This window comes from Gavialis gangeticus, unplaced genomic scaffold, assembly GCF_001723915.1.
Source record: "Gavialis gangeticus isolate Ggan-Ray unplaced genomic scaffold, GavGan_comp1, whole genome shotgun sequence".
NCBI classification, from domain to species: Eukaryota; Metazoa; Chordata; order Crocodylia; family Gavialidae; genus Gavialis; species Gavialis gangeticus.
The window spans coordinates 19,779,121-19,801,847 of NW_017729011.1; the positions used below are offsets into that span (position 1 = coordinate 19,779,121).

The following is a 22,727-nucleotide window of genomic DNA, read 5'->3' on the forward strand; positions in this document are numbered from 1 at the left end:
CCCTGTACTTTTCCCCCTTTCACCCGCCCCGCTGCCTCTGGAGGCATTTCCAGTGTGCAGTCTGGCAGAGATAAATGTAATTGGTAAGGTTAAAGGTGCCCGCGTCGTACGCCTTGACAGCAAAGCTGGGATCTGGAAGGTGGATGGACGGCGGGGGCATCCGCCGTGGTTTTTCCTTGCTGCCAGGAGCCCTCCGCACCTGACGGCCTGGCCTGGTTTTGATTGATTTACTTATTTTGCAGCGTCTTTTAAATGTATTTCCAGCTGGAGGTTGCCAGCGTCTCGGGGACCGAGTCAAGTCTTGGCTTGTCAGGCTAAAGGCCGCCTTGCGTCTCTGTTTCAGCACAAGCGTGGCGGCTTTGCACTTTTCCCAGAGTGCAGCATTTAAAAAAAAAAAGGAAAAAGAAAAAGTTAGCTCCAACTCACCTCAACTCCAGCCCTCCTCTGCTGGCAAGTTGTCCCAGGGTATCCACGGGATGCTGACGTGAACCGCAGCACCACGCATCGAGATGAGTGTGTTAGCCCGAATCTGATTTTTTTGGGTGGCTGCAATGGGCACGCTCTGCGTTGCTTACTATTACACTGTTACATTTAATGCAAGTTTCTGTTCATTTACTGCCAAATACCAAGAAGCAAGGGGAAAAAACACAGGGCACGGGAATTTTGGAGACTGGTATCAGCCAGGCCAGGGCTCCACGAAGGCCCTCTAGACACGCTGCTGCATTGCTAAAAACCATTACATTTTTATTGTGACCCTGTCTTGATTTGGTCAGGAGATAAAAATGCCGCTGGGCTGATGCGCCCACGTTACTGTGCTGGGTGGCACCGTCTCTTCTGCAGCGCGGCACCCACAAAAATCTCACCCTGCGTTCGCTCAGACTGATTCATTTTGGGGCAGGTCAAATGAAACCATACAGAAAAGCCTTTTCCGCTGATACCACGGCACTATCTCTACACCCGTACCTTCATTTTATTTGCGGCTTGGTAGGTTATTTATATTTCCTTTGATCCTCCTGATGAAGACAAAGTCGAAACTGCCTTTGCTTTCCCTGGGAGGCTTGTGTCATAAATCTGTATAAATGTTTTTGGTGGTACCGGAGAGGTTTTTATAGCTGAGAACTGTATGTACTCACTACATGTTGTGGTATTAGTCCTTTGATTTGAATTTTGGGGGAGGGTGGGGGAAGCAGGCTGGTGATTTGTGTTGGGATTTTTATTTTTCACACGACAAACAGGTGATGTATAAACTTGTGGGGGGGAAGTAGGATAGTTTGCTGCTGCAGGCATTGGCGACACGCTTGTCAGCAGAGCAGGGAGGGTCGGCCTCGTTGGACATTGGAAGGAAATCGCAGCACTAGCTCAATGTGGCAAAAGGGGGAAATAAAAGCAAGCCCTTATTGTTTGCTGGAGGATTTAGCTGCGCTCTGGAGCTGTTTCACACGCGTGAGCGACGCTATGTGCGGGTGCAAGAGATTTCCAAGCTTGATGGGGGGTGCGTTTTGTCACCCGCCTTTAGAACAAAATTGCGGTATTTGCAGGATAACAGAGAGTGTCACGGGTCTCGGACTGGCTCCCTTTATGGACAGCGGCCTGAATTGCCAAAAAAGGGGCTTAGGAAAAAAGGGGGAGAAACCTCCCGAAGTCTTTGCAGAGCCCTTGGAGCAGTGTCTGGCCGGGCCGCGCGGGCGTCTGTCGTTATTGGAGGTCTGATTGGTACGAACGAGGGGAAAGTGACTGACTTCTAACCGTGGAGCACGAGAGCATTTTGGCAACTCGAGCGATGGCCGGGGAAGCTGGCAGTTGCAATCGAGGGTGAATTATGGAAAATCAGATCGTGCAGTTCCTGTATTCCCTGCAAACCAGTAGGGACCTCAGTTGGATGCTTGCTGGCTGGGAAAAGGCCAAATTCATGTCTCAGTTACTGTGTAGCTCCATCGAAATCTCACCGGGACTGACTTTGGCCTAAAGAGGATAAGTAAAGGCTTCTGGCCAAATTCTGCCCTCGGTTAGACTCGTATAACCCCACTGATGTCACACGAATACATGAGGCCGGAGCTAGGTTCTTTAAATACTGCGTTTTAATTTCTCTCTCCGGTCCAGGGAGCTGAAGGGAAGCATCAGGAAGAAACTTCAGGGAGTCCAAAGCGTGCGGCAGGATCTTCTAAACATCCTGAAGCTCTCTGAGTGGGTCTCTCCATTCCCCGTCCCTGCACGGCCTCTTCATATTGGCCTCTGCAGTAGCCGGCCACGGCTGTTACAGGACATTAAATGACCAGTCACTTGCCTAAGCCCCCGGAGGAGAAAACCAAGAGGATGTTATCGTGCACGCTGTCAGAGTCTGGTGGGGCGAGATTACAGATACACGTGCGGCATGAGTTGGGGTTGTGCTAAGATAGGCAGAGTCTGATAAGCAGAATAGAAATGCAAAACGAATCTCTTTTTCTGTTTGACTTGGTCTGTTTTGCTTGGTGACCACCCCGGTGCCTGGTTTCGTCGTCTTTGTGTTGATCCCTCGAGCCATCCCAGGTACTCGTAGTTGCTTTTGTGGAACAGGTGCACAGAGGGAGCTTGCACTCGAGTGCCAAAGTGTCCGAGGAAAGAAACAGTTAATCAGCGTTTGAGCCAGTCATTGAATCCTAGGTTGCCTGTTTCCCAGGGTCACCGAGTCAGTCAGTTCATTTGGTGGCGGTGTTCATGAAGTTGCTTTTCCCGACTCAACTGCTCTGCCAGGGACAGTGACAGCTGCTCAGGATGTGGCCTTAGACCTGGCCGTCCCAGAAACTGAAGAATCAAAAGCAGCAAGAGGTAACACATGAGTCAGGTTTGTTTTGCACGGGATGAGGGTGGGCGAGACACTGGCAGGGTCAAGCTCAGAGACCAGCACGCCGACTTCCGGAGGGCATCTGCATCCCTGCCCGGCTGGTCCCAGGTCACGATGCATCTGAGCCTGGGCCTTGGGCACAACTTTGCGGCAAGCTGCATTGTACAGATGCAAAGGTACCTTGGATGAGAGCCGTCAGCCTGACCCGGGTTGGAGGCTGGGACGACACAACAGCCCAGTCCTAACTTCAGAGACTCGGGCCTGATAAACAGCGGGAGAAAGATGACAAAAAAAGGGTGACCATTTAAAAAGATTTTTTCCGAGCACTGGAGAAGAGCCAGCTTCACACAACCCGGGGAATTGTTTTTTTCCTTGATTTTCCTTTCTTGGCTTTTTAATAGTTTCCTCCCTTTCTTTCTTTTTTCTCTCTTTGCCACTAAAAAAAGGCAAAAAAAAAAAGGAAAGTTAGAAGGGAAAATAGGGCGTAAGGGAGCGGGGAGGGGAGAATTTAGTTGAGGGGACAAAAGCCAGGAAACCGATATTTCACCGAATTTTTGTTCCTGTAAAATGCTGTTTTGCTAACAGCAACTAAAATGTGTCATTCTGGATGCTGGTAATTGCTTTATTGAGCTTCCTTGTAAACACCAGGGACTTGAGGTGTCCTCAGCATCTCCATGAGAGGGCTGCTGAGACATAGGATCAGGTCCTGGAGGAACATGAGAGAGGGGTTTTCAGGTTAAAACCCAGGACAGTGCTATTCGAGTGCCTTCTGGCTTTACACATGCAAACGGGCCACGCTTGACGCGGGCAAACGGGCCACGCTTGACACGAGCAAACGGGCCACGCTTGACACGTGCAAAAGGTTTCCAGCTGGAAAGGTATTTTCCTGACTATAAGAACCCTGGATCTGGACCGTGATCTCTGCTATAGGCGACGGAGAGAACCGCTCCAGCTCTATGGGTGGATTTACTCCATATATTTACTCTCCGGGAGCAGGATCTGCACGTCTCTTATTTAGGGCATTTTATTTATGTAAAAGCGAGCGGGAGAGAGAAAGCCACAGAATGTTAGTTATTCACTGCAAATATTATTATTGGCATTTTGATCCTGTCAAAGCAAAGGAGAATCAAAACATCTCGCTGGAGAAACATACTCCAGCTTTGTCCCACAGACCTTTGAATGCAAAGATAAATATTTTTGAAGAAATGGGTTAAAAAATACTTTTCCTCCGAGTATTGTTTTATGGGAGGAGGGGAGGGCGGATTCCCTTGGGCCGCGGTTCTGCCACCCGGCCGAATTTTTTCACAGCACCGCGAACAAAAATCAACAAACACAAGAAACTGTCGGCGCCGTGCACCTAGCGGGAGGAGAGCAGGTCTCCGGGCTCCGGCGGGTGTCACCACCCCTGAGACCCATGCGGGCGGTGTGGACTTCTCCAAACGTTGGGTTCGTGTTAAATCCTTGGGAGGCAGGAGCGGGTCCCTACGCTGGGCACCTCCAGGCGTTCAGTTCGAGGCCGAAAGCTTCTTTGGGGGAGTTGTTGGAGCTTATGGTTAGCCCAAAATTTTGCATGTGTTCTTGGCCTGGAAGTTAGTGAAGATATTAGTGACACTCGAGGAGTGGCGAGACACCCCAACATACGTCAGGGGCCCCCCATGCTGTGCAAACATAGATCTGAGGAACTTGACCGAGGCCATGCAAGTAGGGCAGTGGCGGAGCCAGGAATACTGACTCTGGTCCTAAGCTGCGCTTGCCTTTTTGGCGGCCAGTATACTTCAAATTGGGCTGAATGAAGCAATGCAGTGGGCGCTGGTTGGTGACCTCGCAGGACTTCTGCTTCCCCGTTCTGTGGCTCCATCGTTGTCGATTCAGCACATTTCCTGGGCACGGCACCGTGCGTGGCGAGGAGCTCGCCGTATGCCGATTCTGGAGCTAGGGAACCTAAGGTGCAGCCAAATTAACTGATTTGCCCTAAGTCTCACACCGAGATTGAGGTCGACATGGTAATTAAACCCAGACCTCTCCAGTTCCTTAGGCGCAAGCCTGCGTTCCTGGCCGGGGTCTGCGGTTTTATGAATAGAAAGGTGCTCTGCAGAACGAGGCCGTTTATCAAGGCAGGATCCAGCCCAGCCGGAGAGTTTCCCTTAATGCTTCCTAAAAGGCCCAGGTGGATTTTAAACCTCACCATAACTACAAAGTAATGGGGAGGCTCCCTGGGTGGTTTTATTCTAATTGTTTTTGTCAGTAGTTGCCGTCTTTTATTACATTTAAAGGCTGGGCTGTGGGATAACTTTGAACATTTGACACACATAAACAAAAGCAGCTTTCTGACATTTTCTTTGCATGTCTCGTATTCTCTCCCCCTCCTCCTGCTTCTCAAAGAAAAGTGGATGCCTGGAGGGAGAGCAGAGAGGGAGGGAGGGTCGGTTGTCTCTCCCCAAAGCCCTCTTGACATCGAGGGCGGGCAAAGCACTTGAAAGACTAATCGTACATAAGAATTTAAAAACCCTCCAAAATTTCCCCACTTGAGTCAGCAGCTTGAGCTACCTGGAAAATTTCAGCCGAAACATTTTGAAAATGCCGTTGTGTCAGAAGCGGGTCTTTCTGTCCATTTGGATGTGGTTTTTGGGGGGTTAAGAAAGAAACTGAACAGAAACCATTGTTTTTTCCCTGATTGAAATGATGGTTCATCTCAACATTTACTCTGGTTTTCTTTTTGGAGCGTGCGATAAACTCCAAGGACTTGGGCGGTACGTCGGCTGCTTTACCTGCGTAAAAGGAAGATCAGTTTAGCAGAGTCACGGGGACTTGGGTTTGTCTGGTGGTAGCTGGGACCAGGTTGGTCTTTTTTAATTCCCCTAGCAATAGTGGTCACAAATCGCAGCATTTGCTTTCCCCCTGCCCATCAGCCTGGTCACTGCAGGTGGGCACAGGGATGCAGAGCTTTTGTGCCCAGTGTCATGGCTGAGACCTTGGAGGCTGAGTGGAAGAGATGAGAAACGAGGTTTATTCCTCGAAAGAGGCCAGCCTGCTATTTGAGCCCCGTTTTAAATGCTGCCTCTGCTGCATCAGGGTGAATGCTCTGAGATTTGCCTTCCTGCAGCTGTACCGATCCTGCAAAATCCCGCACAGATGAGTCTCTTTTTAGACCATCAAGCAAAATGTCATGGACCACTCCTCACCTTAGCTTGGCTGAAGTCCACGGACATGTATAGATCAGGTTTCTAGACCCATCAGTGGGCCCTGGGCACATGTGGATTTTGATCGTGAACTTGTACGCAGGCAGGAATAAGCTCAAGCTAGGCAAAGCTACACGTTGGTATAACTGGGGTCTGAGTCCAGCTTTTTTTCTGCGTCATTGGGAAAATAAATGGATTTTGGTGCCTGGATGGGCAATCCTGCCAGCTCTCATGAGTTTATCATGGTCCCCCTGGTATTTGATGCATTGCTTAAGCACCCGGCTTCTGGAGTCGTGTGATTTTTGGGGAGTCGTGTGATGCTGCATTTTTTTTTCTTGACAGCAAGTTCCATCACTCACAGTGAACCTCTGCCCAAAGGGGCACTTAAAGGCTCAATACATGGAGGGCAAAGAAAAAAAAAACCCCAACCAATATTATTTTTATTTGGAAAACTCCCATTTTTAAAAAAAAACAATTTCCTGATTTTTAGGGCCTGACATCATTTTTAAAGACTCGGTCGCACTACAGTCAGGTTCACAAGACCGCGGTGGAGCTGATGGTCAGCCCGCTCTTGTTTTGGTTAGTTAATGGAGCAGGGAAGCCCTGGATGATACCTGGGGAGAAGGCAAGTGCTGTTAATCAGGTGTCACGGGATTTTTGTAGGTTCATCTCAACCTCTTTTCGGCCGCAAGTGGAGGAAAACTGCCTTCGGAGACCTTTCTGGCTAGTTGCTCACTAGGGCTAGCAGGGACGCGCAGAGGAACGGGTTGAATCAAGTGTGTTGGGACGGGGTCCCCGTCACAGCCAGCGATCAGGTTTCTTTATGGTTTGCATATTTGGATTTGGGTCTCATCTGAGCCGTGACCCTTTCCCTTGTATTCAGCGGCGTGCGTGAATGCTGCAGAGCGAAGAGATAAAAGGTGCAGTGCTGGTTTTTGCGACCAATAAAAAGGGTAATGGGATTCCCAGCTGGTTGTTACTTTTCATGGTCTCTTTCTCTTTGTAGAGCCTTGGCTTTTTTATTAGCATTTATAGACTTTAAAAGGAAAAATAGGGGCGGGGGGAGAGGAGAAAACTCAGTCCCTGAAGCGTCCACACCCTTGGAGGTTTACAAGAGCCAGCAGAGAGAGGTCCCTTTGTATTCGGAGCTGCCAGGAATGTTATGGGTGGATGCAGTCGTGTTGGCTAGGTTCAGGTGTTGGGCTGTTATTCCATTTTGGGCTGAACCAGAAAGTATTTTTTTGCTCTGTGAGCCACTGGGATGCAACTGCATTGGAAATAGAGCGTCTCCGTGTTGCCCAAATGCATGGCCAAGTCAACATGATGCACCTTTAGAGGCTACTCATGGCACCAGGAGGAATGGAAAGGCTTTGGCATGAGAGGCGAGAGGCATCTCCGCGTGAGATGGGGAGTTGATGGAGCTGAGAGATACAAGCTCGGCTATTCTGTGAAATGCATGGGAGAAGGCTGTCTCGTGCGCTAGCGTTGGAGACCGCGTGTAGAGTCGCGGGGAAGACGAGTCGCGGGGTATTAGTCACTTGAAATGTGTGGGAGCGAGGAAGAACCCATCAGACAGGTGAGAGGAGATCCTCGGAGTATGGTATAACCAAGAAAGGCTTCTCGTATGGGATCCTGACCCGAACGGGGAAGCAGTGGAGTTGCATAAGAACGATGGAGCAATAGCGAGCCTTCCCGAAAAGCCAGGGATGATGATGGGAACAGGGTGTCCCACCCAGACCCTAGCTGAGGGCTGCAGAAGAGGAGCTGCTTGGTAAAACCATCCGGGGAGATCCAAACTAACTTAGGTCCAGCACGTCTTCAGCAGCCTGGCTGAGACTTTGGGCACTGGCACCTCATATCCATCCAGCCTGAGCATTTGACCTGCGCTTATTCCAGCATGATGTTCAATTGATCATAAAAATCAAATGCGAATCCCCGGGTTGTTGCCCTTCAGCATGTCTCAGTCTCTTCCCCTCTGAATTGGCCTAGCGTGAGAGAGGAAATTCCTCTCGAATGCATCCTCCCAATTTCTTCACTATAGCTCCTTCTACCTCCCTCTGCTTTCAGCGCTCCCCTTTTGAATCGTAATGAATTAAGGACAGTGGCTTGGAATTTTAATTTAATTTTCTTACTTTTTTTTTTTTTAAGAGGCAGTGGAAAGTAAAATCTTCTGGCTGGGAGGTGGAGGGGGGGTGGGAAAGGAAAGTATGCCTGTTATCCTCCGTTCTGTCCCAGCACAGAACCCGTGCGCGCGTGTGGCTCACAGACAGTGAAATTGCACCCTAGAGTTATAAAGCAATTGTCTAGCTCAGCAGCAGAATGAACATGAAATGGTGCAGAAAGCAACTAAATAAAATTGGGTAAGGCAGATGCATGAAAATAATGACATCTATATGCTGGAGTCAGACGCAGCCGCACACACGCGCACGCACGCAGATAAACTTTTACAGCGGAGCTGGCATTTATTTTTCTAGGGAACTCTTTAAGGAAATTGGAATGTGTTCAGTTTGTGGAGGGCTTGGTTAGGTTTATTTTTATTTTTTGAAGCAGAAAACCCATTTCAGAGGTGAGTCATTCCGTTTACAGCATCTCTTCGTCCTTCTGATCCCTCTTGTTTATCCTTTTTTTTTTGTTTGTTTTCCAAGCTGAATTTTTTATGCTCAGTCAAACATTCAAACGATAACCTTTGCGACTTCATTTCCCTTCTGCTGTGGCTGCAGCTCAGGACTCGGGGACTGCTGGGGGAGTGGGTGGCAGTTAGTGGTGGCATGCCCAGCCCAGTGGAAGTTGGGTTTTAAGATGCTGGCTTGGTTTGCTGCCTCTTCTTCTGGGCTAGCAGCTGGAGGAAAGACAAGGAGATCTGTAGAGTGCAATGGAGCAAGACCTGGTGCACCCTAGCCGAAGATGGGGTGCAGAGCATGTGACTGTGGCCCTGGGGGTATATGCATGTCTCACACCGTGTGGGTAATGGGGCCATGCATCTGGCTGTGCGTGTGTGTCAGGCACGAATTTGACCATACTGTGTATATAGGACTGGGGCAGGGGGAAAGGGTGGGGAGCACGTGCTTCCATATGAATGCCAGCCCAGTGCAGATGTGATCAGTGGCAAACTGTAGCTAACAAGATCAATGGACCTGTTGGAAGTTCAGGGCCGATTGCGGCGTGATGTTAACATCCCAAATCAATGCAGCCCACGGGGTCCCCGCTCCTGCTCCTACCTGCCTTATGCAGGGAGGGTTGCACTAAGCTCGGCTTGCTTTCGGCTGCAGCCCTGCCTGACAAAGGCACCAAGCTGCACTGCAGTGTTTTCCCCTCGTTGGGAGAGGGGGCTGCTGCGTGGTCCTTTAGTATGAATTATTTTGTGTTGCAGCAGCACCCCCAAGGAACCGCAGCGATGGATCAGAGCCCTGTTGTGCTAGGAGCTGTACAGATCCATATGCAAGAGGACAACTTGGGCTGCAAACATGGTGTGGCTTACTAGCGTGCAGACCATTTGTAGTTTTTGACCAGTCACAGACCCTCATCCGATGCCGGGGACCACGTCCCTGGGACACGTATGTTGGGGAGCACTGAGCAGAGGAGACATACTTTGGTAGCTTTGGTTTCCAGCTGGGCTCACGTGCATGCCTGTCTGAGCTAAGGGATTGCTTTTAACCATAAGGCTGGTATGTTATCCACCCACATAAGCTCCTCTGGAAGCTTCTGTGTTTCTTGATGTTGTCTCATGTTTTCCTCTTTATGCTTGAGATCCGTCCAAGGATGGAAACCAGCAGCTAATCTTACCACCCAGGAGGCCCCTAGGTGAAAGTCCTGGAGTCGCAGCCAGGATCCTGCCCTCCCTTCCCCATTCTTTGCCACCACAGAGCTCTCTGGCACCAAGGGATGTTTCCAGCTCTCCCTGGCTCCTGCTGTACCAATTACACCGCTGTGCATTCGCGTGGCTCCACCCGCCGGACTGCGTTGTGCATCCGCCTCGGTGGCGGTGCTCACGCTGACCCAGGGTGCTGCCAAGGCATTTAGGCGTGATATTTGGCATAGCTTTGCAGTTGGTTGGAAACAGCTGTGTCTTTGCTATTAAGAGACCAACCCCCAAAACCCGCCGTGATGGGGAAATGGAGAAACTCAAACTGCATGCTATGTTGGTGCAACCCCTAAATTCAGCAAAAACAAAGCAATGTTGCTGGGTCCCAGTGTCTGGGTCCAGGGAACTTGGGAGCTTAGCGGAGCACCAGGCCAAGGGCCAAATCCTCCTCTGGTGAAAACTGGCCAGCTCTTGAAGTGAATGCGCTGAGTCCCCAGCTCCTTTGACCTTAGTAGATCAGATCTGTGTAACTGGGGATCATTCAACAGCAACTGATAGCCTGTGGTTGGATTGTACCAGCTGAGGTCTGGCCTTGATTTCTTCTGAAGTTTCTTTTCTTGGCATTATTTCCCACGGAAGACACCGGGAGCTCACTTCAGCTGCTTTATGCCAGTGCTGCCCATTGACTCCCATGCTCTGACGGGGAGGAGTGGGTCCTACACTGCTTGGTGGGCTGAGCCCATTTCTGAGATACAGGTCTGTGCTCTTCCTTCTTGACCTCTGAGCCCCTGGCTTGGACTTATCTGCCATTCGGAGGAGGTAGTTCAGGTTTTTGGGGTAGATGTGATAACTTTAGATGGACTAAAAAGTTGGAAAAAAGTTTTTGGCAAACTTTTGAGCACAAACTCCCTTCATCAGGCACGGGGAGGAGCGGGCTGGCATCTTGCGGTTGCATCCAGAGCTTCCCTCTGCTAATGATCACAGAAGTTAGCCCTTTATTTCAGATGTTGTTTGTTTGCCCGTGTCCAGGCTCACTTTCATCTTTGTTTGCATTCCAAGGCAGTGTAAAATTCAGGCTCTGATTTCCCCTTGATCAGACCATTCCCCCAGGTCCCCCGTTAACTGCTCCGGGAGCATTGTCCACTGCCTCCCAGCCAGATGCAAGGAAGGCAGATCCCCTTGGCTGTATATCATCGCACGTTGTCTGCTCTCCCCCAAGGTAAACAGTGGCTCAGCACACAGGATGCAGCAGAAATGGACTTTATCCTCATCTTAACTCTCCGTCTACCCAAGAGGACTCTTCAAAGACTTGCTGAGGATGGGGTCTTGGGTGGGGAATGCCTGCCGAGGTCTTCCCAAGCTCCCGGAGGAAAGGCACAGCCCTGCTGTCACCTATGCCGGTGTAAATCATGAGCAGCACCGTGGAGTTACACACATGCAGCCTCGGCGTGTGGCATAAATCAGGCGCGGAGTGAAAGGTTAAAGAAATCCAGAGGAAATGTAGCTGTGCTGTGAGATATGAATGTCTTTCCTGTACATGCTTATGTCACCCAGGCTGCCTTCCTGTTTCAAGAATAAACCTGTTACAGGCATACGCTTTCTGCACACCTCAGCTAAACTCCATGTGCTAAATGGGGCAGGCGAGCTGCACCAGCTCCTGCTCCCAGTGCCTTCTGTGCAGAGAGCAGTTTTTCCCCCAAAAGCTCCCTGCCGATGATTTGTACCCACCTCCTCGGATGCGGCCACCTCTGAAGGGGGGTGTAGCAGCTGTTTAACAGAGCAGAATAATTTGGAGGGCAGCCGAGGATGCTCAGACTGAACGGAGGAGGCAGGATGTAGGTGGTAGTACCACAGCTGCTCTGTGAAGGGACCCAGGGGCTCTGGCATCCACGAACCTTGCTTTATTGAAGTCACGGGGACCATATTGGTTGATCCCAGGCATCAACACAAAAAGGACTTTGCAACTACCAGCATCCCTGCTGCCTGCGCTTTCCTGGGAGGTCTCCCATTCAAGCAGGAAGGAGGCTTGACCTTGCTTACCTTGGGAGACCCAGCAAGATCCCCACCAGAGATAGCAGGCTACAGACCTATTATTTGTAAATGTAGAGAGGCCTTAGACAAACACCCATTCAAAGGAAAGGAAGATAATGGGTCTGTGGTATGGAGAAAAGTTACTGATTGGGTGGGCTCCTGTTATCCGCCACCAAAAACACAACTCAGTCCAGGCAAACTGGGAAATTCAGATCAAAGGCTTAAGGGGTGGGCCAGGGCCTTCATGTAAGCACCCACTTTTATGGACTGTAACCCCGGCTGGTACCATGCACTGAGATGCTGAGTGACTTCATGATGTGCTTTAGGGTTGCTGAGACTCATGTCATTTTAAGGTTTTACCTATTCTGGAAGCAGCGCTCAGTGGTGTGTTAGCACATGTACTGATGAGCCATTTACTGCCACTTTGCAGCCTTCACTGAGATCCCTCCTTGCACTAATGGTTGCACTCCTCAGTTCATTACCACAGCAGCTCTTTAGCAGCCCTGGAGTTATTTTTGCCTTCCTGTAGTTGCAGAAGGCCAGGACTGATCTTTTTTAATGTCTTGGAGTCTTGCAGGTTTTCCAGTGAGCCTTGCACCTATTGTGCATACATGCACCCAGCTGGCCCCTGCATTGGGTGTTCGGAAGGAGATAAGCCCGTTTGAAAATCGGGGTACCTCAAGCTCTTCTGAAAAACGTGGGCCTGCTTTCATGTCCATGGACTATTTGTACCACTGTTCATTGATCCTAGAAATGCAACCCATTCTGCATTGCCCTGTTTAACAACACACTGCAGCAGTGCTCAGTAGGTTAGGCTGGGGAGAGAAGAATGCCATATCCCACCATGGGAGTTTAGTTCAGCATCATTGATCCACAGGGTGAGAAGGGACCGTGGGGGTCACCTGGCCCAGTTTCCTGCATAGATTCACTAATGCTAAACCATCCCCAATAGGTGCCTACTCAGCCGGTTCTGGATTAGGACTGAAGAACAGTCTAGTGGAGAAGGCGTCAGTGGGAACATCTTTGTGGGCTGAAAAATGTAGATCACTTGTGTTTCACCCTCACTTCCAGCGGCCAGACTGGGTTTGTGTGTCACCGGTTTCTGAGGTCCAGTCCTCCGAAGAAAAGCAGCCAGGCTTACATCATGCTCATGCTGCTTTTTTGGCCTGTTTCAGTTTTCTTCCTGTGCCCAAGCCCTTACACCCCTTCTTTGAGCTTCCCCTTTCCAGATGTGCTCACATCTGTTTCACCGACACTGCTGCAGCTGGCTGCATTACCCGACTCTGGGCAGCCACAGCTCGGGCACTCGCAGCATCGCTGCAGGTGTTATAGAAAGGGGCCAGTGCCATTAGGTGAGAGCTGTGCCTGGGCTCTCAGGCCTCTAGGCATGGGCAGCAAATGGCTTTATGGCCAGGTGATTGCAACAAATCCAGCGACTATATAGAAGTCCGCACCCATCTCCCGCTTTAATAAACTTTAATTCTTCCTTTTCAAAGGACTGAACGTGCAATGTGACTCGGTGGTCTTCTCTGTCTGCCGTGGAGCGGCTACTCTGAAACACCCAAAGAGCCTGAGTTTCAGTCATGCCGAGGCTTTGGCAGGTGCAGTTGCCCCCTTTTGCAGATTTATGTACCGGTCCTCAGAGGAGGGGACATGTCAGGGACCTGGCTGGAGGGCACGGTGCTGTGGGCATCGTTAGTTTGGGGATGTAGGGACAGAGGTTGTGAGACAGAGCAACCCTGAGGTTACTTTGGTCTACGCTGAGGGCCAGGTAACAAACCACCTGGGCAGCCTGCTTTTCCACTCGCTGCTGGGAGCAGCTCAGTAAAGGGTTTCCAGCTGTGACCGAGCTGCCATGCTATAAAGAGGGAGATACAGAGGCCTGACACGTCTGCAGCACGGGAGGCACACGTGCTAGCATGGTCTCTGGCAACCACCGCGCTGGACCTGAGCAGGGTGACCCAAACCATGCCGGTCACCACTGAAGGCACGTGTGACAGTGGGCAAACCACTTCCTCTGCCCCTACACCCCGCTGTAGATAATTAGGTGATAATTAATAGCAAAGCACACAGGAAAACGGAAATGCAGTTTGAGAAAATGGATTCTTCTGACTGAACAGGCCCTTGCAAACGAGTAAGGTCGTGATGAGTCCACCAGCATATAAAAATAGTGCACCGCTGCCTGTGTAATTATGAGTACGGACACCTGCAGGACGTCATGCCTTGAAATCTGAGTCCTGATTTCAAAAGCAAGGGGCAACTGCCCTTGCGTGGGCTCCTGGCACAGTCTGCCGGGCCTCACATTTTAGCAGTTCAAATCTTAACGTGTCACAGAGACCGAATTCTGCAGTGGCTGAAGGTGGTGTAAGCCCGGACAACTCCATTAAAATCAGCGGTGACGACTCAATTGATTCAAGCTTGAATCCATCTAATTAGGAAATGCAATTGACCCGCGGTGATTTGCCGACTTGAATTTCGAGACAGTGATTTGGATGGGGAGGCTGTAATTAATAATTGGTAATGCTCTGAGATCTGAAATGCTCCGTAGAAGACTAATTATTATTGTAATTTTTATTGCATATTTCATTGGAGGGAAAAAAAGGGTGAAATACAGCGTGTGTCTTGAATACGAGTTAATAGGGCTTTCCATCCCTCCCTGGCCCTGTTGGTTAGCTGTAGAAGTGGAGCGCTGTTCTGGGCTATTCATCATTGCAATTATTGTATTATGAGTACAGTGTGCTTGGAAGCGGAGAGAGATGGAGCTTGGAGATGCTTTCGACATTGTAAATACTCGCTCCTTCCTACCATGTGTGTCACCTCAGTGGAAGGGGATAGACTGATGACCCTTGAGAGAAATGCCTTCTTTTCTATCCCCAGCTCGGGGCGGTGGGAAGCAGGGGGCAGGCAGGTATGTGTCTCAGTGTCCAATCAAACCTGCCATGGAGGACCTGTACCCCCAAGGTCGGAAAAGAAATTAAATCTCCTAACTCAGCTGTTTCTCTCCGCTCAGTCCTCCAGTAAGGGATAGTAGGGAGGGATGCACTCTGCGCCAGTGGTTTTTGGGATGCGGACAGGTGTCCGCCAGCAGCAAAATTCAGCCCCTGGCCTCAGACTTGCTCTCCAAGAGCTGTGGAGCAGCCATCCAGACTTGATTTTGGGACCCAGCTGGCATGCCTGGCTTCAGCAGAGCTTGCAGGGATTTCCAAGGGCAGAGGACGATGCCGGACCAGGGCTGGAGAGACATGGAGAGCTGCGTGCAGCAGGCCAGATGAGGGGAGGCCGGCAGCCCTTTCTGGCTTTGTGGGTTGTGAGATTTAAAGCTCCCATTAGATGTCTTTGCTGGTCCCCTAGGCCAGGATATCACCCAGCGCTTCATGTAGTAGCTCTATGGGGTTTAAACTCATGTCAGGGTGGTTGGATTCGGTCCTGGTGACACCCCCAAACTGCTGCCAGCTCTTTCTTTTAGTAGCTCAGTCTGGCTGGTCTCTTTTTCCGCGTGTGCCGTCAACAGAAACTGCTTGGGTAGGAGGCTAAAGTCCATGGCGGGAAAGTGTCCCCTGTGGACTTTTAACTTGATCAGAGAGAGAGACCTGAACTTGGATTCCTTCAGTGTTTCATGGCAATCTCCTAAAAAGCAAACAGAGAAAGAACAAGCTGGTGCCCTCCCTTTGGGGTCGGCCCCTTGCTCCGGGCTATCATTAGGAGCCTGTGAAAAGGGAGGTAATTAAGGTCGAGTCTCCGCTCTTGCACCATGACAGGTCAGGGAGAGGGAACAGGCCAGGCAGCTTCAGGAATGCCTCTTGTTGCTGCACGAGTCTGTCCGCAGCTTATTTCTGCCCCTTGGACTTTGAGGCATGCTTGCTGCTGTCAAGACCTGCTCTCCTCTGTGCTCCCTCCACCCAGCCGTGGCGGGGAATAAAGGGGCCGCTTTGGGGCTGCAGCGTCCAGGGGTAAATGTGGAGGAGGGCAAGAATTAGATGATGCCCTCGTCTTGAATGCCTGGGGGGCGTCTGTAATGCTTTACATGGGCTTCCTCCGGCTGTCGCTGAGTGGTGGTAGCAGAAGGTGAAGTGGGTTAGATGCATGTCTGTTCTCACTCTTGGTTTGACTGGCATGAGAGGGGCAAGCCTGGCATTTGGGGGGCAATGCATGATCTGTGCGAGCTGCTACCAGCTTTGACGTGAGCTGGGGAGCATCCAGGCAGGGGTGAGGATTGGGGTCCCTTGTTATTCAGGTCCCCGGCACCTTCAGTGCTGGGTCTACAGGACGTGAGGTTTCTGGGTTGTGACTGCAGCAGCTTTACTCTGCTTCCTTTTTGGCCTGACACCTCTTTTCTGGATATGGAAGGGGTGGCCCGCCAGCCTTGTTTGCTCTGGGTGGGACCACTGAAGGCCTTGACCAAGGTTACGGGCAGCAGCGCTTAGCGCTGTCTGGAGCAGGGCTCCTTGAAGACTTGGAACGTGGTCCTGGAGAGCCTTTCGGGAGTCCGGGCAGATGTTACAGTGGGCGTGTGGGAGAAAGGGTTTCAAGTGAGTCCAGGGAACCGAATCAAAAGGCTGCTTCTCTCTGATGCTGTGGCCAGTTGTGTTGACCATAGCAAGGAGAATAAATCCATTTGCAGCAGCTGGGAATGCCTACATGCCTTCACTGGCGCCGCAGCTCCAGCGGGAAGGAGTCAGGCTACGTTTAAAGGGCCAAAGGCAGGTGAAATGGGTGACTGTGGGCTGTTACGGAGCAAACCCTACTATTGCTACCGCTGAAGTGCCCAGGTGTCTGGAGCTTTCTGGGAAATCCACGTTGTATGAGGTTGAGACGCTCTCCCCACCTCCCTGAAGAGTGCTGGGAGCTGCTGATATATATATGTGTGTATGTGTATATGCGTGTGTGTGTGTGTGTGTGTGTATATGTGTATGTGTGTATATATGCATGTGTGTATATATGTATGTGTGTGTGTATATGTGTGTGTATATGTGTCTATATATGTGTGTGTATATGTATGTGTGTGTGTATGTGTATATATGTGTGTATATATATGTGTATATGTATCTGTATATGTGTGTGTGTATGTGTGTGTGTATATGTGTATGTGTGTATATGTGTATGTGTGTATATATGCATGTGTGTATATATGTATGTGTGTGTGTATATGTGTGTGTATATGTGTCTATATATGTGTGTGTATATGTATGTGTGTGTGTATGTGTATATATGTGTGTATATATATGTGTATATGTATCTGTATATGTGTGTGTGTATGTGTGTGTGTATATGTGTATGTGTGTATATGTGTATGTGTGTATATATGCATGTGTGTATATATGTATGTGTGTGTGTATATGTGTGTGTATATGTGTCTATATATGTGTGTGTATATGTATGTGTGTGTGTATGTGTATATATGTGTGTATATATATGTGTATATGTATCTGTATATGTGTGTGTGTATATGTGTATATATGTGTGTATATATATGTGTATATGTATCTGTATGTGTGTGTGTATATGTGTATATATGTATGTGTGTGTGTATATGTATCTGTATGTGTGTGTGTGTATGTGTGTGTGTATGTGTATATATGTGTGTATATATGTGTATATGTATCTGTATGTGTGTGTGTGTATGTATGTGTGTATATGTATCTGTATGTGTATATATGTGTGTATATGTATCTCTGTGTGTGTGTGTGTGTATGTGTGTATATATGTGTGTATATATATGTGTGTGTGTATATATGTATGTGTGTGTGTGTATATACGCGTGTATATACCTCTCTCTCTCTCAGCTCTCCTATAAAGCTGGTGTTCTTTGGAGCCAGGAGGGAAGCTCCCGTTAACCGCTGTGGGTACCAAGTCCAGGCTAAAAAGAAACTGGGTGCAGAGGGACAAAGCCATGTTGCTTTTCATCCTAGTTATTTGCTGGAGGTAGATCAGGCTTTAGCTTCATACCATATCATAGCCTTTTATCCGGCTGGGCTGTGCAGTGTGTGGAGACACCTGCATCCAGAGACTTAGGTGGTATTAACCAGTGCAACTGAAGTCAATCAAATTATGCGGGTTTACACCAGCTGAGAGCTTGGCCCCTGCACTAAGATAGAGTCTGAGAATCGCTTGACAGGGCCTATTCGTAACAGCTGCAAGATGGTAGTACTGGCGTTTTAGTGCCGCCTCACCTCGAGCGCGTGCTCTGCAAGGGAAAGGTTTTGCACCGTATTGCCAGGTATTGGGTGAGCGGGGTGGATTTTACAATGAGAAATACCAAATGTGAAATCTTTTACTGGCGGGCAGAGATTGGATTAGTTTATCCTCAGTTTACATTGTCTGCTTTGGAGGCTTGCCCAGATTTTTCTGATTATCTTTGATTTATTAGGATTGTGGGGTTTTTTTTTTCTCCCTTTCCACTTCACTTCCTCAAACGGACAGGCCACTGTACACACGTCTCATGCCTTAATCTCCTCCCGAGCTTCAAGGTGGGCCTGAAAATGAGAATAATCACACTCTCACTGGGAATTTTTTTCCAAATCTGCCGTCGCTACAAACCACACCAGAGATTTGAAAAAAAAATTGCCCTGGATGATATCCTGGCTCAGGGCACTAGCCGAGACTTCCAGGGGAAGCTTTATATCTCACGGATATGGTCCTGGTCATGCTCCCCAGCTGCCCCCAGCTCTCTCTTTTGGGGAGAAACAGCGTTACTTCTCCGCCGCTCTGTTCTGTTCACTTTGTGCGTTTGACTGCATTTCACGTGCAGTCAGTTTTACTGTTTTCTCTTTATAGTTGATTACACCCTGATCTGCAAATGCTTGGGCACATGTCTAGCCTCATGCATGTGGGGGGTCCGTGAAAAGTAATAGGTAGGTGGGGGGCAGGGGTGAAGCCTGGCTTTCTGCGGTTGTCTGGCTGGGTCTCCAGCATAGGAGAGAAAAATCCATGGAAGAAAATAAAAATAAAGGACAGTGTCATTGCAAACCCCTTTGAATAGGGACGACACCTGTAGGCAGGTTCCCATCAGAATGTCTCACTGGCGAGGTTTCAGGTGCATGCTGTTGTTTTGCAAACCATGCGAGGTGTGCGGAGACTTTCTGTCATTCGGACCCTGTGTAAGTTGTAAGTGGTGCATGTTACCATCACTCCCAGAGACATTTGAAAGCTCTGGGAAACCTGGAGCAAGGCTCCCGTCCTTGTGGGAACAACGGTCTGGTTCAGAGCGTGTGTGCGTGCATGTGTGCACCCGTGTGTATTGATCTGAATGGTGTAACGCTTGCATATCCTGGTGCGTGCAGCTGCGAGAGTTGTGATGTTTGGTTTCCTGGGCATGTGTGCGCCTGTGAGCATGGCAATGCTTGCCCACATTGGCATGTGGGTGTGCGGTGCTTTGGTTGTAATTTATTTTGGCATGGATATGTGGGGAAGAGCGAGGGAATGCAGTAGTATTGCCCATGCAAGGCTCTGTGTATGTGTATGTGCGTATATTGATTTGAATGGTGTAACACTCGCCTATCCTGGTGTGTGCAGCTGCGAGAGTTGTGATGTTTGCTTTCCTGGGCACGTGTGTGCATGCAAGTGTGGCAGCACCTGCTCACGTTGGGGTGTTTGTGTGTATGTGTGTACACGGTACTTTGGTGGTTGTGATTTATTTTGGCATGGATGTGTAGGGAAGAGCCAGGGAATGCAGGAATGCCCACGCAAGCGTGTGTGTGTGTGTGTGTGTGTGTTTGAATGGTGTAACACTCATATCCTGGTGTGTGCTGCTGCAAGAGTTGTGATGTTTGCTTTCCTGGTCATGTGCGTGCATGTGAGTGTGGCAACACCTGCTCACATTGGCGTGTGTGTGTGCGTGCAGTGCTTTGGTTGTGATTTATTTTGGCACGGATGCGTGGGGAAGAGCGAGGGGAATGCAGTAATGTGGGGAATGCAGTAATGCCCGTGCAAGGCTTTGTGCGTGCGTGCATGTGTGTGTGTGACAGAGCGCTGCTAGAGATGAAAGAAAACTTCCTGCTCCAGCATCCAAATGAGAAAAGCACGTGAGAGAGAGAGATTTCCTCAAGGGATCAACTGTGATAAAAAGCCTTCCTTTTGTAAAGCAGTGAGAGAAAAGACCTGTGTCTAATCCCGGGAGAGGGGACCGCTGGAACAGGGCAGCCAGCCCCGGACTCAGAAGCAGACTAGCACAGTCCCCCCCCGGCTCGCTGCAAAATCACGCAGGAGCAATTGGGCTGGAGTCAGAGCCGGGTCGAACCCAGGGGATGGAGGAGCTCTCCCGGGGACAGCGGGCTCTGGCCTGGCTGCCACGGTGGGCGGTGAGCCCTCGCGGGCGGGCGCCTCTGGACGAGGCTGCTCTCGCTCTGGCGAGGCAGGCGTTGCTCAATCCTCTCTTTTACATAAGAGCGGAGCTGGCTGAGCCCTGCCACACAGCTGTTTACTCCTCTCTGGGCCAGGGCAGGGGAGAGACGCAGAGATTTGCTTTCTCTGTTTGCTGTTGCCCTGGGCTGGGCCAGGTAATGGGCCCAGGCGATGCTGAGCATGCAGGAGCCCTCGCTGCTTGTGGCTAGCACCTGGCAGACCCTGTATCAGCTCCGACAGGGCAGGGACCCAGGAGCTCAAAACCCACTTGAAGGCCCAATAGTCCCTGAGACCAGGGTTTTGCAGCCTGAGTTCGGACGCTACTTCTTTGCACAGTGGCTCTGTCCCAGCAGGACATTTGGATGCAAGAAGAATGGAAACGCGCCTTGTTTTGTCATGCAGCCTGCAGCTGGGTGGGACGCAGCCTCCCAGCAGTCTCCCCCTGCGAGTGAAAGTCCCCCCCATCTCTTCAATGGGGCTAGGACAGAGCCAGCACATGCCTTAAGGGCTTGGGATGGTGGGGCATACATGTCAGTGTGTGAGCTCTGCACAGTGGAGAATTATATCCTGGACTAAATGCAGCCCCCAGCACTTCTCCACAGAGGGTCTCTCTGCACAGGTGCTGGGGGCATGAGTCCAGCATGGGCAAGCACCTCTGTGCTAGCTGAAATCGAGCTACCACCACGTGAAGTTGTGATGACCAGTGCTTCTCTGCAGGCTGTACACACTTAGGTTGTGTCTGCACATGCATTAATGCACTTTAAATAATGCACATTAAATCTGATACCTCCATTGTGAGGTTCTAGGAAAATGCGCATTAGCCTGGCTTAATGCACATTAACTGAAGCACATGCTTTTAAGTGATGCTTAATGTGCATTAGCCTATTTTCATGTACGTTAAGTAAAAAGCACGTGATACCTTAATGTGCATTAAAATAGGCTAATGCGCATTAAAGCGCACGTGTAGATTCACCCTGATTGACAACCTTGGCTACAGGTTGCTAGCCAGTGCTGAAGTCTGTGCACCTGCAGCTTCCTCCTCGGTAGATCAAAGCCTATCCATGCTGTGACCAAGAACCAAACATTCAGGCCTATCACCTGCTGAGCGTTCGGCCTCGATAATGTGAAGTGCAGGAGGACTGTCACTTCCTGGCCCTTTTATAAAGGCTGGTAAGAGTTGCCGGACAACTCCCTCTTCAAAGGCAAGCAAGAAGAAGCTGCAGAAGCACGCGTTGCTGCCGTTCCCCTTGTGTAAAGTGACTGTTTCTGTTTAGCTCAGAAAACTGCGTGAACTTTTCCGTGACAGGGGCAACACGCCACCATTTTCTTGGCGTTTACCAGTGACGGCCGTGCCCATCACGCAAAGATCACCGGGTCAGGAGAACTGGAGGCCATCCACATCTGTCACGTGCTCTCTTGGTCTCAATTGAGATGTTTCTTGGGCTCTTCTTGCTGACTGATTTTTGGCAGTCTTTGTCCAGCTTAGAACTGGATTAAGAACAAACCAAACCCAATGGTGTTCCAAAAAAACTGCAGGCTTGCAGACCAGCTTCTTTCTCCCAAGGTCTTGATTAGCTTTGGAGAAGCAGATGAGAGTTACCAGTGATATAACCGACAGCCTTAATCAGAATCAGTCCAGACACAATTAATAGGGGGGTATTATTTAGAGGGCTGGAGAGTGTAGACCTGCTAGCAAAGGGACCTCATAGTGGTATGGGGTTGCATAAAGTTTCTCAGGACTGAAATCTACCCCTCTGCAGGGGAGTTAACACCAGCCCTGAAGCACCATGTAGACCTCATTTGGGGTTGAAGTGGTGGGCAAGTCCTATGTTGGTTCAGTGGGCAAGTATGAATTTAATTTCAGGCAGGCGATTGCTAGGTCGGGGCTTGATGGGTGGTGGTGTGACACTGTCTGCTGATTTTGAAAGGCAGAAGATAGCAGTAAAGGAGAGGACTTATTTCAGAACAAAAGGGGCTGAAGCAAGTTGGAGTCATTTATAAGCTTCTAGGGAGCTTTTATATCTTAAAAAAGACCATAATTTCCATTTATTACTATCCATACTTTGGAAGAGTTGTAGGCAGACTGGCAAAATTGTTGTTATTTTTCCTATTAGAGAATGGTGCCATCCTGGCCAAGATATGAAGCACAGGGGTGGGGTATAGCGGTGTCCTCATGAAAAGTGTGTTTTTGTATTATGTTTTTATATCTTTGCCTCCATCCGTTGCTACCCACACATCCCACTTGACTGCTGATTTTCTTACCAAAAGGGGAGGCAACATGACCCCATGTTTCAAGTAGTTTTGGGGTAATGATGTAGCCAGGGTGGTCCTGGAAAAATGCAAGAGGCCAGGATTTTTATTGGGTGGGCAGATGAATGCACCACGGTATAGTTGGGAGGGACATAGACAAGTTTTTGGGTACCAAATATGCTTCTTAACTTCTGTGTTTTAAGATAACTGCACATCCTGTGATTGGAAAAAGATGTAAGAATGAAATCCCAGTAGACCACAGGCCGTTTCATCTGGCATATTTGGGCAAAAAGCCCACCCTTCC

General features: G+C 49.7%; 1 protein-coding gene across 3 annotated transcripts in view; it reads left to right on the plus strand.

Annotated features, from left to right (window-relative positions):
• Positions 1–22,727, plus strand: part of RXRA (retinoid X receptor alpha) — a 206,647-nt gene that overhangs the window by 7,321 nt on the left and 176,599 nt on the right. The window lies entirely within an intron of this gene.